At 30.3% G+C, this 17,712-nt stretch overlaps 1 protein-coding gene across 8 annotated transcripts in view; it reads right to left on the minus strand.

Annotated features, from left to right (window-relative positions):
- The window catches only part of LOC118184991 (sodium channel protein para-like), a 610,313-nt gene extending 598,865 nt beyond the window's left edge, over window positions 1–11,448 (minus strand). For all 8 annotated transcript variants that reach the window (XM_085811116.1, XM_085811114.1, XM_085811112.1 and 5 more), the window contains exon 1: window positions 11,252–11,448. The gene's annotated coding sequence lies outside the window, so the exon portion shown is untranslated. The remainder of the gene's footprint in view (window positions 1–11,251) is intronic.
- Between the last annotated feature and the right edge of the window lie 6,264 nt (window positions 11,449–17,712).

Genomic DNA, 17,712 nt, shown 5'->3' on the forward strand with positions numbered 1-17,712 from the left:
ATAAACTATGAAAGTTTTCATAAATTTGATTTGATGTTTTCAGTTTTGAAATCAGTGGTTCTGATTTCATTCAAATAACAATTTGAGTTCATTCAACATAAGCAAAACTGTAACTGGAAAAAACTGCATCTTCTGAAGACATCGTATCCTAAAAAGCATTATGCTCTTTATATTTATCATTAACCATTCAGCTGGATAAGCAATATGATGATTAGATATTAATATTTTATTTAAAAAGTAAGGATAGACTTATTAGATTAAATAATTCTTTGGAAAGTTTAGGCTTAAGTTCGTTAACGACTTTAGCACTCTTCAAATAACAAATATATTTGCAAAATTTTTTAGGTATAATAATTTGAAAGAATACAGCAGCTTTTAATAAAATTAAAGGATTAAATATATTTTATTAATCCATGCTCACTAAATACGAGTATTAATTGCTAGTGACTATTAATTACAATCTGGCATACCGATGTTGTTAATATTACTATTATTACTTCCTTGAACGAAGAAAAGAAAGTATTGTAATCGTAAAAATTTTCGGGTATCATATTTTAACAAAAATATTCATTTTGACCACTATCGAATACAATTTAATGATGTTTTTGCGTGACATCTGTACGTAAATACAGAATAAAGGACTCTTTTTACTAAAACGGGTTGCAAAAAGGACTTGAAAAGGATTCGGTAGAGATTTTCTTCATAACGACCGTACGTACGTTTGTATCTCGCCTAACTCAAAACGCCTAGCTTCAGGATTCTGCAATTTTGCATAGAGGACTGCTATAACACGTAGTTATGCACCTCCCATTTTGGTTGCAATCGGCTGAGCCAAAAGTATATATATATATATATACCCACTCTCTTACTCGGCTCCATGAGTTCAGTTTTTTTATTCTTATATGTTGAAAAAATGTGCATTTTTTTCTTTACAAAATAGTTGAATTATGTTGTTTTTATCTTCCGGTTAAGGTTTTTATGCCTTTAGTTAATCTGCATTGAGTAGTTGTTGAATTATTGACAATTTAAAAGTTGTTTAATGTGCGGCTAAGCCTAATTTTTTTTTACCATACCAGCCATATTTGTTTACATTTGAAACTTAGCAGAATAGTGAATAAAGTCAGTTTCTGCACATTCAGTGTCTTTTTGACGAGTGGGACCAAAAGTAAACTTTTGTACATCGAAATATCTGCCTTCTTGCCCGCCGGCCTAATTGCTTGTTTGTGCTTAGAAACTAATGAAAATTGCAATTTTTTTTCTTTTTTTTAATTCTGTTTAACTGTATTTGGTGTTTTATATTTTTAAATTTTTGATAAAAAATTTAAATTCGCGGTTTTATTTATTTTTGCCTTGCCGAGACCAGAATTAATTGAATGAGAAACATATCTCTAATGAAATTCGAGGAAATACGTTTAAATGAAATATAGCAAAAAAATGTATATAATTAATATTCCGTATAAGGAAGTCATATATGGTGTACACATCAGATTGTTATTAAACTACCTTTAGGAAGGCAGTGTTATTTGTAAATGTAATATTTCGTTTATTATATTTCTAGTATTTGGCTTATATAATTGTATATAATGTTTCCTTACTTACGGTATTTGAAATTATTATCAAATACGTGACAAGCCTCGTAATGTTAATAATTAAGGGGAATGTCGTCATCTTCCTTTTGAATAACGTGAATGTGGTTTCCAGTTTCACTTATTGTTTCTGACTAAACGTTTTGAACGATGTAGAATAAAAATACCTGTTACTGTAAATCTCAATAACTAAATTTTATTTTAGTGCCCCTTATTTGTTTCGAACGCTATGAATTTCATGTAACGTTAGTAACAAAAGTTTTCACATAATAATTCACTAAATTTATGTTTGCTTTGAATTTAATATGAATTTTAGGTGCCCAGTTTTATTAAAATCCTAGTATAGTTTAAATGTATGTTTCATAAAAATAAAATATTAAGTATAGGAAATCGATAACAAAACCTTATTAAGAATAAAAACGACTGAAAAAAATTCAAATATTCAATCAGCATTTTCGAACAGGCATTGAGAATATTACTTAAAAAGCACAACTTTAATAACAACAAGAAACACCTTTTACTACAGATATTTTTCAATCTTAATTCCATGTATTAAAAGGCGCGGAAACCGAAAAAGAATTGTAAAAGTTTGTGTGATAAAATGAAAAATTCTTAAACTGCACTGTAATTTATGAAAGCGCACCTTCGGTAACAACGATTAAGCTATTAAACAGTGATAACCATCATGACTGTCTTTTAAATATCAAAGTTTACTCAGATTTCGAATGTCAACTGAATCAGTTGGCAACTTTCGGTTGCTATAGCTATGGCATTTAAACGTATGCATAAAGAAAACTGCTTTATGCTATTTACATAAACTGATAACAAATATACAAATTTGAATTTATTGTTAATGGTAAAAATATATTATAAATTACGCTTAATAGTTTTGTTATGCTATCAATCTTTGTAAAATATTATTACTGATTAGAATTTTAAGCTGTTGTTGCGGAAGAAACCTATTGAAATTTAGAAAAACAAATTTTTAAAGCATCACATTTATTTCTTAGAACAGAAGAACTAAATCCAACGATTATGTGAAAATTGATTTGTAATCTAACAAAATATCCAAAATCAAAATAACTGTTAAACTATGTTTTTTACTTATTATGTGCTCCGCCCTTAGGCACTACACGAAAGGGAGGGAAGCCCCTTGAAGGACTTTTCAAAGGAAACCGGCTTGTTTCCACGTTATACATGGGAAAAACCAGAAAAACGCCCATGCAGCCAAGCCCGTTCGCCGGAACTCGAGCCCCGGACAGAGGCCCACCAGCGGCCGAGCGGTAAAGTCGCTGAACACTGGTAGTTCGGTCCGAGGTTCGAATCCCGCGAACGGGCTGGCTGCATGGGCGTTTTCGAGGTTTTTCCCATGTGTAACGTGTATACGAGCCAGTTTCCCTTAGAAAGTCCTCCACGAAGGCATCCCTCCCCTTAGGCAGATAGCCCTCGAGGCTTTGCCATAATCACACACACACCCGAGCCCCGGACAGAACTACCTGTATTCACCAGCTTTTACCGCTCACCCACTTAATGAGCCTAATGTTGAACTATATAACTTCAAAAGGCTAGTTTAGAGTCATCTTAGAAATTCAGTAAAATGAATGTTAAACTCTCCAGACTTCTCTTAGATTTGATGCAAATTAAACGTCCAGATATCAGTTTTCATATTGTTACATCTAAACAATTGTAAGGTTATTAATTGAAATTACCCAGTTATTCATAACTTTAGCTTTCTTCCTTTCCATTTCTCAGCCCACCAGCGGCCGAGCGGTAAAGTCGCTGAACACTGGTAGTTCGGTCCGAGGTTCGAATCCCGCGAACGGGCTGGCTGCATGGGCGTTTTCGTGGTTTTCCCCATGTGTAACGTGTATACGAGCCAGTTTCCCTTAGAAAGTCCTCCACGAAAGGCATCCCTCCCCTTAGGCAGATAGCCCTAGTGTGGTTTGCCATAATTAAATACACCACCACACCACACCTTTCCATTTCTCAACAGTATGACGCTCAGTGTCCAATGTATATTTTACCAACGTCTTTTTTTTAATTGAAAGAAAAACAAGAAGTTCCCATTGTACCACATACTATCACATGCGGCTCGCAGAAGTAAATATGAAACACAATGCAAAATTAACAGAAGAGAAAATTGAAACAAAATTAAGAATGATTACAAAGATTTATAATGAATTGACAAAAACTGTTAAAGGCACTTCTCTCGGAAATAAATTGATGAAATTCTGAAGACCAGTTAATATTAAAAGGTCTATATTAGTCTTAATTAAAAAGGTCTTAAGTAGAAATATAGTTCATAATATATATCACCTTTCTCCATACATGTATTTCTTCGCACTTTCTTTTCACATAAGTATAGTTAAAAAGGGGGAAAATATTAAAATGTTGGCGTTTCAGAATCTCATTTTTCCATTTTTTAAAAAATATAGCTATAGAATTTATTTTCTCAAAGTATTATTATTATTACTAATAACTGGATGTTGATTACTAAAAAAATATTCGCTAAGTGTATCTTGGCATTTTGTTTCAGCAGTTTTGCTACTTTTTTTAAACTCAAACAGGAATGCGTTTTATAATTGATGACATCTTAGATTCAAAGAAATACGAAAAATATGATACATATGTTATAAGGTATTTTCTCGCTCCTTTTCCGACAGGCACACTGGTAGAAAACTCGGCGTGTATTCGAGAGGTCCAGGTTCAAGTCCCGGCGAGGGCATTGCTTATTTTTCATGTATTGCGCTTAAAAAATAAAAGACTCTACAAATGGCTTCCGAGCTAAAAATGTGGTGAACAATAATTCATATCCACCAGGATTTGGCGTTGGGTTCCCATGATGCTTCTTCACCACTTAGATTTGGCCGACTGGGTCCCCCGCTGCCCAGTCGCTATTTAAAAGGGAGGAGTATATAAGGTATTTGTTCCATCCTTTCAAGCACGCCTTCCAGGTTCGAGTCCCGGAGAGACCATTGCTCAGTTTTCACTTCTCCATCATCAAAAACCATTAATGACTCTACAATGTGTGCTTGTCTAATGATATGGTATAAAGAACCTGTTTAGTTTTACAATGCATGAGCTATGTCAGAATAAAGAAAACAAAAATTTTCATGTATTCATGTTTATTTTGACGTCATGTGATACTTTCTAAGTTTACACTTTAAGCAGTAAATCGAAATATGGTTAGCTGACGAATGCCTCTACACGTGTATATTCCTTGAATTAAGGTAGAGAAAAACATCCATTTAATTCGATTTCCACTTACTTTAATTGCTAATATAATTTTCGAAACAATAACACATTTTTGGGTTGTTATTTAATGACTTGGGTTAAAAATTTAAGCTTTTTGCAATAACATGACAAATTTACCTAAGAGAAATCGTCTAGAATTAGAAACGTATGGAAACTATTGCAGATGAAAAAAGAAAGAGAGCATATACGGAATGTCAACAGTAAAATACTGAACACAAAAGGGATTTTTTAACTGTTATGTTAAGTCATGTATGTTACTTATGTATATATTTTATGTCATATATAATTCATTATCCAATATACTGGACAATGATAATAGTATTTTATAAATTTTTTAGCCAAAATCATTGCACATAATGTCTTCAAGAACCTGTTTCTGTTAAATAATTTCATGTTCCTAAATTATTTATCAAGGAATGTTTTTAAAACAGGCATGGAAATCAAAATGAAGAAACTTTTTTTATCAGAAGCATGGATTTTGAATTTTCTTGAATCCATACTTCAACACTTGAAGAAATCTAAGAACATTACTTCTAAAAATGTACTCGTGTTTATGAGTAAGATATAATGAAGTTTAATAAAAATATACACAATTAAAACTACTGAATGTTTAGGATAATTTTCTCACAAAAATTTCATATAATTTACTTGAGTAACGAATTATATTTTTTTATTTTTGTGGAAACTTTTTAAATCAAAACAAAGAAAGGGTAGTTTCAACCAGTAATACAAAACCCAATATGAAACGTTAAATTCCTTCCTAAAGTTAAAAATATGGCTATATCGTGGTGATATTAATAATTCATATCAAGTAAAATCCTAGTAGTCGTACATTACAATTAATGTTCGAAAGCCAATTAAATTCAACTTTACAAAGTTTAAATTTAAAAGTACTTGCTGATTTTAGAACAGATTTTAAATATTCCAGAGATGAATAATGGGCGACAGCTTGCATATTCGAATCTAAATCTTCTTTTTTTTAAGATTCGAAATTTAAGAAATTCAAATTTTCTAAATTTAGCCAAAAGGGGCGATCCTGCAAACCCGAATTTTGAATTTCGATTTTTTTTTATTGTCTATTTCATATTTTGTAAAACTTTAACGAATTTTCAATAAACAAACGCAACAATTTCAAAGCAAGCAGTGGCAACACTGTACGAAAAAAAGTACAGCGCACAAGACTATCTGTAAGATATTCTAAAGTATGCTGTTTTAAATATTTTGTGATATTTGTGTTGAATTGAATTGTGTGTAGTTTAAGTGCAAAAAACATGGTATTGAATAAATAAAGGTAACACACAAAACGTTATGAAACGCCCTTTTGGGCTTAATATAAAATCTGAAAGCTTTTGGACTTTGTTAATTTTTTGTTTTTACAAGCAGAAACTTATAACCGTGAAAGAAAAAATTTACAAAATATCTATCAAGAACTACAGAAAACACGCAAAAGCCTTTTGAAACTTCAGGAAACTGTAAATGATTTGTAAGGTGAGGATGAAATGGCTTGTCTAGCGTTGACAGTAATTAATATTAATTAAGCATTAAAGCTAAGTAAATGATTAATTTTGGTTATTTGTTTCAAACCCAGTTATTATAGCCTCAACCATTACCATAATAATAAATACAATAACACCTAATCCTATGAGAAATTTCTTGCTTTATGAGAATGTTTTTTTCTATGAAATGTTACATTCTGTTTTATTTCACTATGCAAAATATTAAATTAACATTAAATATACAGAATGTATATATCCTTTGAAAGATCGCATCGTTAATAGTTTCCCTAATATTTAAATGGAATTTCTAAAATTAACAATATTAAATAACTGCTTTTATCTTTGAAAATATTTGCAATATATAAATTTTTTATTTGATCTGATTCATAATAGTTTAAAAAAGTCTCAAAACTAAGGAATTGCACTGAACGTTTAAGGAAAAGTTCAAAGTTCATATTATAATGAAATGGCTTGATTGTATTATTAATAATTTAATCGATTGTATTATTAATAATGTAAAATATTATTAATAATTTAATTGTATTATTGATAATTTAATTGATTACAATTAAATCGCTTGATTGTATTTACACTACTGCTGTTATTGTTATGACTAACAAACTAAGCTATTTAAAAAAAATAGCTGCAGTTCTTAAGAATATTAGTAAGCCTTTTTTAACATGATAGATTTAAATACTGACGCATTTAATTCATGATATATATAATTTAAAATATTAAATATTTTTACAGAATGACGTTATATATTACATGCATACGTTATATACAGAACATGCGTTCCCATCTCAGTCTAAATGTATATTCGGCGAATGGCCTATAAAATGTTTCGCCATTCCACCTTCTCCAGCTGTGTTGATAATCTAACCATATTAAACTTTAAAAGAGCCCTTTCGGCGACCGTTAAAATCTGAAACCTTTACGATGTTTCGCATTTGATATTTATACTGTTGTCAACGTATGATATATGACAGCTTTTATGATTTGGGAAATATTAAGGAAATATATATTACCTTATTATGCTTCTTTAAATGAGTCTAAATTATGGAAATAACACAAAGTTTATGAACAAAAATTAAATGGTGCCCTAACAGACTCTTCATTCAGATTTATGAAAGGTTTCGGTATTGCGATTAAGGAAAGATTAGTTATAATGAGATACTGCGTAATTTATTTAACTATTACAAGCGTAAGGTATAGCATAGAGTGAAAACACCTTTGAATGTGATTCCACACGTTTTTAAAAACTATTATGAAGTTCTGAATGAAATTTATTTTATGACAGATATCAATAGGTTACAATGAAAAATTAGATCTGAAACTTCTGCATCATAGTTAATCACATTTATAAAAGAAAAATTACAATTTTTGCATTGTAGTAAAAATCACATTTAGAAAAGCTGCAGAACTACACACAAGTATGTTAACACACAGCCGCATAAGTATACACAAGTACGCATTACAACATAAGTACGTCGCAAAATGTGAGGTTGCATGATTGTATGATCAGCTTTTTTATTTTGTATGGAGTAACAGAATTGTTTTGTCTTATAAAATGAAACAAATAAAGCAATATTTTAGACTAAAGTTCTATAGAATGCTAAAATGTGTTTTATTTATTACATTAATACTACAATTAATATACAAAATAAATTACATAATTTCCACAGTAAGGAATGACATTCAACAATAAATGTTTTTATGTTTCGAGTTCTTTATTAAAAAGACTAATGTGCAAAAGGTGTTAAAATTGAAATATATGTAATTTTCATATTATGCTTGTCTTGCAAATACGTATATACAACAATAAGAGGAATAAACTCATTTTATTGCACTTCCAGCAGTAAATCTTATTAAAAAAGCACAGCATTGAGCTGTTTGATGAACGTAGCTTGTGACGGGTTCATTGGTTTATAAAAAAAAATATTCATCCGAACTTTTATTTTAGATTTATTTAAATTTTAGCTACTCTTAAAAATACATTTATTGTCACAAATTTTGAAATTTTCGCCCAAATAAATTTCAGTCTAAGAGTTAAAAAAGGAACACACTTCAGTGATACAGTATCAGATAATAATAAAATATTATATTTTTGGCTAATAAATGATTCACAAAAAGAAATCATTAATTCGCTCCTTATTTTTGCAAATTAATTCAGGTAATCTGAATGCTTTAAATCTTGAACTAAAATTTTCTAAATTAAAACTAACTTTATATTGGTGAATGAGTAGTTTTAGTACATATATATACTAAAACTGATATATATATATACTATATATATCTTTCGAACTTTCGAAATATGTGTGCTGTAAGAATATGAGTGCGATTCTTGGTTCTTGGGATTTGAAAAATCACAAAAAATTAATTTTTAGAAAATATATTTAATAAAAGCGATGCAAAAGCAAAGCCTTCCATAAGTGTTAGTTATATTTTTAAAAGATAACAGATAAAACAAATCGCTCGCAGTATCAGTATATGGACAGATTATTTTCAGATATGTCTCATAATACAGCCTCTGAAATATTGATTAAAGGTAAATAAGATGTTAAAAAAATGTTGTTCGACTAGCGATATACAAAATTAAAATACTTCACATTCTGTAAAAATACACGTAACAAAGTAAAAATTAAATGTTTGATGAAATAAATTTTTATTAAATATTTTTGTCATGATTTAGACTAGATTTAACTACACTAAGTATATATCATAAGTGTTAATTAAATTCAGTATAAAAATATAACCAACTTATAAACCAACCGGTTGCAAGCAGCAACTGAAATATTTCAACTTAAAAATGGAATGAATTAATTAAAATCCAAATTAAATGGCATTCATTAATGTAAGGAATTAATTAAAATAATATAATGAGTTTATTAAATTCATTTTTGTTATAAAATGGCAGATAATTGATGCCTTATATTTCATTAATATAATTAATGAAAAACTAATTCATTACAATGAACTAATAACTATATTCATTGCATTAGCGAAACATTTTAGTTTGTTTTTTAACTTTGCTAGATATTTTGTTGCTCTTTTATAATAACGTGAAAGCAAAATACTTCTAATGTAATGTAATCAATTAAGTTAATCCAATACATTTCATAACTGAAAATAATTAACTAAATTTAACATACTGAATAAGTTTTCAAATATTGAATTACAAAACACAGTTCATTTATATGTGCGTTAGTCAAAAATTAATATTGAGACTTAAAATTCAGTGATATATATCTGCATGTAGGTACATGAAAATTTGCTTTTAAAATAAAATTACCCCACAAAAATTTTTGTATTATTAATAAAACATTTTAAGGCAATACATTTATTCCGATAGCACAAATTATTATTACTCATTTGAGACATTTCGGTATGGGTAAACTGATGTCAGGATAATAAATTAATCACATACATGCATAGTTTTACTGTAGAAAAGTTAAAAATTTGGAGAATGATGCTTATGCATATGCTTCAAAATATCTAATAAAATAGCATTTTAAGTAGCAGTATTACGTTTTCACAAACGCGTGTGTCAATTGATACCAATTCTAAATATTTATTACTAAAAGAGTCTAATAATTCTTACAACATTAGCTAATGTCAATAATAAATATCCTTCTCTAAGGCAGTAACCACCTTTGCAGGTCAACAATAAGCGGGCGTTCAAAGAAAGTTTCAATATTATGATTCTGACGCTTAAGTTAATAGGAAAAAATGGGAAAATTTAAAGTAACAGTTGATGTTTCGATTACGATTTTATTTTATTTTATATTCACGTAGGTTTCTTTCAGCGAAGAACTGATAAAGCACTTAAAATGTAATTGAATTAATAGCTTTATGGCTTTTAATGAGATATTTTGATTTTATAACTATGTCATGAAAATCAAAATATATATTCATTAAGCAATTGTTTGCGGTATTATGGTATGTTTGTTTTTAAACATAAAAAATGATAGGAGGATGTACAACACATGAAAAAATACTGTTTGTACAAAAAAGAATTAAGATTTTGAATGTTCTTGTTTTAGTTTCAGATTAGAAAAATGAATGTTCTAACAAAACACTACTCTCCTTCTCTCATTTGAATTAAGTAATTAATTAATGAATTCAGTTCAAAATTTTAATCACATATAGTCCATCGTAGGTCTAACATTTTAATAATATTTTAATTACAGGTACAATAACACTTCTCCGGAACTGTTCCCCCACTTACTTAGGTACTTAGTAGTCTACGTAAACTACATATTAATTTAATTATTTCGCAGTTTAAGAAAAATTGCAAAAATTGTTTATCAGCAGAAAACATTAACTCATTAGAAAGGATGCGATTGCAAGCAGTAATTTTAATGGATAACCAATTGATTCATAAAGCGTGTCTAAATATTCGAAATTGTAAAAATAACTGTGTATATAACCAGCCATATATATATATTTATAAATAATTATGGCAAAATATAACTACTTATGAAAGTAATTCAGTAACTCAGTTTATAGAATACTATAGAAACATTTTCTGTATATTGAGCGTTGAATGTAGTTAGATATTTAAAATATTCAATAGCAAATGTTATTATAAAATGCGCAACTGCTTTGTAAGAACCCAAGAAGAATACTTCAGACCAAAATGCTATTGTTTGGATACTAAAATACTATTGTCTGATAAACATTTACCCACCTAGCAACCAATTAAAAAAGTCAATTTATTTGACTAGCGCATTTCTAACAGGAAATTGAAAAACCTAATATGTCTTAAAATTAAGTATTATCCAAAACCCATTGTCATTTAAAGCACAAAAATATTTCTCCTTACAAAATCTGAAATCGAAGAAACTTTGTTCATAACTTTTGAACGCATTACTCTGTGTACCTTTACCACATCAAAAAAGTAATGGAACTTACCTGAAAGAATACCACCAGAAAGCTTAAATTCTTGTGGATATAAGACGTCCGCAAGACATTAAAGAGAAGAAAATTGTCCAGTCTTGGAGCACCCGTCCCAAAATAAATCATGTTAGTTCACGTCATGTTGATCACGTCTTGGATTTTTCTTAAGGGGAGTCAAATTTTTCTGAGGGTGTCTTCCTAGCCAGAACCGGCACTGCCGTTTCGACGGTGAAACCTAAGCGCCGAAAGAGGTTGCCATAAAAAGAAAGCTAGCCAAGTTTTGTCGCCAACTGGAACTTCGTGATCACTCGGTTAAAGTTTCATCGTAGCCACTTGATACTATGAGAAGCTACCGTTCTGTAGCGGTTGTTTCTGAATGTTTAATTCTATGACTTTTTATCAGATTTGGAATTATTTGAATGGATTATAGGCTAGAAAAACTGCAGCACTTTTCAGTTTTGCAACACCAGTATGGTTATTATTAGAATTATATTCTTGATTTTTATCAGTGGCGGGACAATACTAAATTTTATTGAAAACGAATTCGAATCCTAAAATGTTCACGAAAAACCTTGAACCTTTGATACAAGAACAATGCAAGAATAAATATTATTTAATATGAACAGCTTTTGTTTAAAACAAAATTTGAATTTTCTTTTAGGAATTAATTAAAAATTAAATAAAAATGAAGCTTTTTCAAAATACTTCTACATTTATAAAGAAGATACAAATGGAATTTAGCAGACGAAGTGCATAATTAAAACTTTTGAAATTGAGTTCGTTTCCTCAGTTATAATTCGAAAAAATATTTTAATTGCAGTTCATGCGTTTCGCATTTTTTCCAGAATCTGGTTAAATTGAAGAAAGTTTCTGTATACTGAGGATACTTTCTGTATATTTAATGTTCGAGAGCAAAGATGGTTAAACATTAAGCATGCAATACTGAAATCTTACTACGTAGTATAAGTATAATTTCTAGGATTTATACAGAAGAACATAGTAAGTACTATACCACAACTATGAAAGTACTTTTTTCCTAATTTCACTTAAATGTGTTTTCTCCGTTTCTCATATGATTTTTATTCTACAGTAAAAGAGAGAGAGGCATATAAACGAGCTGCAGTAGAGCCTCTATCTATTGTTCATGCAATGATCTCATTACCATATTTATCTTTCGAAAATTATATTCCCGAATGAAGCTTTAATTATTCCCTCTGTTATCATTCCCCAAACAATTATCTAACATTATCAATCGTTTGTAAATCATGTATCCGGCACAATATTTTCTGCGTGCATCGTTTTAAAAAATCTGGACCGAAGTGGGCATTTATTCTTTACGTTATATATTTTATGGAGAGGTATGTATCCGACAACACAGTAACGTGGTAGCGCTTTTCACTTGAGCCTCAGCTGTGCATTTGTAATACCAAAACCATTTCGAAACATTATTTCATCGAGTTTCCATAAGTTTTACAATAAATAGATTAGTAGATAGTTTTCATTAAATTTTTCTTGCTAGATTCCACTTTGGGTCTCCAAGATATATGCAGGAAGGTGATAAAAATGAACAAAAACAGATGCCAAATTTCACAGAAATTTACAAAACTTTATTCAAAGCATTTTTCTGTAGATAAAGCAGAAACAATGCTGATGTGAATGTAGATTACTTTCTGAAAGTTATATTTTAAATTCATACAAAATGCTGTCAAGAATCAAAGGCCAAAGTACGATTCTTGTTGTTCAAATGAAAATTTTAAATCTTATGATTCGTATTCAGAGCAAAAAAAAACATTATTTATTTGTAATATGTTATAAAGTTCCTTGCTTTTATTCTGTTAAGAGGGTTCATACACATTAAACCCCTTATGATCTTCGAATATGTGAATGTTGCAAGAATTAGGATATTTTATTCATTAAGCAATTACTTCCAATTTGTTACAGCTGACTACATAATATAGCTGCTTTGGGAACTAGTAACCAGACAGCTTGTGTTGCCACAAATATTTTTGTAATTTAATCCGCTTTGGAATAAAATTTATCCTCATGTTTCCATCTTGCGTGCATGATATTTTTAAAATGGCTAATGGTACATACTTGAAATGGGATGGAATTATTTATATAGGCACTATTTTCTAACCGAATCCAAAATCTTATGTATATTTTAATATTAAAAAATTTATGCAAGAAAACATTAGAGATTTTTTTAATAAAATACATTTTATAAACTCAAATCCAAATAAATAAAAATTTAACTGGAAATTCGTAGGATTTTTGGTTCACAGTAGTTTCCAAATGTTATAAAAGCTGTGTATTAAACATGGAATTAAATAATGCAACAGAATGTTTTAAACTGTGAGCGCAAGGTGGAAACATGACGAAACATTTTATCACAAAGCGGATTAAATTATAAAAATATTTGTGGCAACACAAACTTTCTGATTACTATTTCAGTAAGCAGCTATATTATGTAATAAGCTGTAAAAGGTTGGAAGTAATCGCTTTGAAAATAAATAAGTTATCCCAATTCTTTCAACAGTCACATATTCGATGATCTTATGGGTTTTAAGGTGTATGAGTGCCCTTAAATAAGGTGTCCAGGAACCTAGCAAACTGTTTAGAGAATAATCGCTTAGTTCCAGGAACAGAAAGCGTAAACTCAAAAAGGGTTAGTTACCCTTTATTCACTCAAAATAAAATTAACAGTCGGCACCTTCCTTCGGGGGTACAGAAAAGCCTCCACTTGGGCTTAAAGTCAAAAAGAAATGAGAAGTAACTAATGACTAACCAAGGAATTTAGCCGAAGCTAACACATTTCTAATGTAGTTGGCCAGTAATCTTAAACTACTCGGCTAGCTATCAAAAGGCATGTAATAATACGGCCTAGCGTAACAACAGACGTATCCCAAAGGCAAACGCGCGCGCTACACAGAAATCCTAACTCTCTTTTACGAAGTCAGATAAACTTGATTTTAATACCGTTCTCTTCATCATTTGTATTCAACGCGGTTCTGAAAACTCATTCTGGTAACGAGTTGTAAGTTCTAAGGAGATAGGACTGGAAAAGTGAATTAAATTAAAATAACTGTTATAACATTAAAATATACCTTACAAAGGTTGCATAATTATAATGTGAAGTAAACAACCTAGCAACAGTTTTCCCGAGTTCATAGTTTATTTACCTCTTTAAAAATGATAGATCGAGGTTCCAATATACTATGCAATAATCGTAACATTCAAAAAAGCAAATTGTTGTTAAGCATCTTAATATTAAAGAGGTTTTTCCACGAAACAGTGGAGTAATATTTAAATACAAAATTTATCATTTTATTTAAAGGCATTTTTATTGCTATTATTAAATGCGTGTTTACTGTTATTATGTTATTGGAAAGAAGTAAAATTCATACATTTACATATTTTATTTAACAAATTACTAGTAAACATAAAATAACTTAAAAATAAATCATTATTGCATTGTAACGGTTTAGACATTTATCAGTAAATATTCTGAAGAAAAGTAACATTAACTTAAAATGCTGCAAATTATTGACAGCTCTCAAATCTCGTTTAAACACTTTGAGCTTTTCACTTTGCATTGCTCTGTAATTAAGACATTTTAAAATTCGAAAAATTTTCTTTATGAGGAAATACTTGAAAAATCGTAAATTTCTTTTACGGTGAGTTACCTGGCAAGATACCTTGGAAACAGGAATTTTTATTTCAGATTATAAGCACCAAATGTGTGTGTGTGATTATGGCAAAGCCTCGAGGGCTATCTGCCTAAGAGGAGGGATGCCTTCGTGGAGGACTTTCTAAGGGAAACTGGCTCGTATACACGTTACACATGGGGAAAACCACGAAAAGGCCCATGCAGCCAGCCCGTTCGCGGGATTCGAACCTCGGACCGAACTACCAGTGTTCAGCGACTTTACCGCTCGGCCGCTGGTGGCCCCATAAACACCAAATGAAAGAATCATAAATTTCGGTATACTTTTGAAAAACAAGATTTATTTTGCAAGATTAAATTTACCGTATTTTCCGGCGTATAACAAGCACCGGTGAATAATACGCATCTATAATTTCAAGCTACATTTTTTTTAAATTTTTAGGGTATTCGCCGTATAACGCGCACCCAATTTTTCAGGAAGAAATCTAAAAGATACATGTGCAATGCTCTTATCTTTTGAGATCACTTATTGGGAAATTTGTTTTAGCTTTCGAGCATAGGTAAACCGCACTGACAAGCGATAAGGGGAACAATATGTGTGTGGGTTAAATGCTTGAGGGAGTAAATATTCCGGCAAAGAGGGTGGATTGTATTTAGCGCAGATCTCTAAACGAATGCTATTGTACAGCACTTCCAACCTGAATGAATTCGTGGAATTAGGCTCTTTCTGTAGTCATTTGAAGCTATGATTTTGAAGTGAAGATCGAAGGCTTTAGTAAATCGCATTTCCTTTAGTTGATATACAGTTGATATAGTGTTTCTTTTAGTAGTAAATATGGCTCCCTGCAAAACCAAACAAACACGGTGCTCCTATCAAACTCAAAGATATTCACTTTGCGAAATAAAATAGAAATAGTGCTGCAACAAGGATGTTGGGTGTTGGTGCAAGATGTAACGGACAATATTATTTATTTATGGATCAAACTAATAATGGCGATGAAGATTAAACAAAATTCGATGATATGCTTGAAGATATAACGGAAGACGAACATGAAGAATTCTTCATGTTATCCGATAATGAAAATGTTTAATTTCATAAGGTATGCCATTTCTTTTAAATAAGCAGCCTCTTGGTACATGTAAAAATCTAAGTTCTTCCTTTTTTTAAGTTATCATTTTTTTATCCGGTGTATAACACGCATCCGTAAATTACGGTCCTATATTTTGTATTAAAAGTTCGCGTTTTACGCAGGAATATACGGTAATTATCTATCAAATTACACCAGTTTAGTCCTCATATATCGTGAACTGCCGTCTTTCACAACTACGTCTAACAAAATTTCAGAATACAGATAAACAGTAAAACTTGACAAAATTATTTATTAAAACTATGTCATACAGTAACTCTAAAAATTAAGAAATATTGGCCACTACTGCTTGTGGAGGTTCAGAAACTCGAGCAGTAGCAAAACAGAAAGTAGAAAAACTGAAATCGTAACTTTCATTTATTTACTTCGTTCCAGCATTGGGAACTTCAGACCTATGATAGATATAAAATTTCCTTATCGATACGCAATCCGGTTAACTGAGCGATTCTTCCTTTCAGGTTGACTAGGTATACTGGGTAGTTGATACAGTATGCGGCTGAAAGCTGATATATGGAATAGAAGGGAAAGAAAAAGAATTATGTAAAAATAGCGTGTTAGATAAAAGAAATTTGTTAACTTTAAAGGATAAAGTTGTATTGAAAGTTTTTCGGATGTTAGAAAATTATTTCTAGTGTCTGAATATAAGCACAATAAGTAAATAATTTTTAAATTACCTCTTTCCGTATTACCGGCTGTTCTACAGTGAGAAGCATGACGTTATTGTTTATAATTTTTAATCGTCAAAATTTTAGAAAGATTGAAATATTTATGGTAGTACTAGAGAGCAATAATGAAAATTTATTAAGCGAATAAAAATAAAGGCCAAAAATGTAAAGAACATATTTACAGAGGAAATGAAAATGATAAGAATTTAAAAGATAAATAGTATGTGATGTTAAAAGCAAAAAAGAATGTAAATCTCGAAGAAAAAGGATCTAATATGACACCACGACTTCCGTGTAAAGTCAAGGGTAAGGAAAACCACATTTTTTTGCGCTGAAAATTTTAAAGCTAACTTTCGGTCCCATCGTGGAAAAAGACACTGAAGTTGGTGCACCAATTGCCTTAATTCATTATACTACTAAGAGTTTCAGATGTAAACAAACAGCCGACACGTTAGGCATACCGTATCATACATTTTAAAATTTTTGATAATTCTACAACTTTCGCATGCCGATTAACTAAAGGCATTAAACCTTAACCAGAACATAAAAAGAACACAATGCAACGACTTTTATAGGAAAAAATGCACAATTTACTAACATATAAGAATAAAAAAACCGAGCTCACTGAACCCGATAAGACATTGGGAATATATATATATATATATAATATGTATGCCGATTACAACAAAAACGGGAGTGAACAATTGAGATGTTATAGCAGTCCCACATACAAAACTTCAACTTTCTACGGCTATTCGTATTTGAGTTATGCGAAGTACATACTATACACGGAAAGACGTTAGGAAAAACTTTATTCTAAATTTATTTTAAATACATTTTACAGTACATTTAGGAAAAAAAAAAGTCATTTATTTTGTCCTTACTGAAAGATGTGACGCAAAAGAAAACGTTCATTTCGAGAGCGGACAAAATGGATATTTTAGCTGAAACATGATACTCGAAATTTCTCGCGTTTGCAGTACTTTACTTAATTCGTAC

Source organism: Stegodyphus dumicola, chromosome 2 (assembly GCF_044657685.1).
Source record: "Stegodyphus dumicola isolate Sdum_Otavi_A_Nest chromosome 2, ASM4465768v1".
Classification (NCBI taxonomy): domain Eukaryota; kingdom Metazoa; phylum Arthropoda; class Arachnida; order Araneae; family Eresidae; genus Stegodyphus; species Stegodyphus dumicola.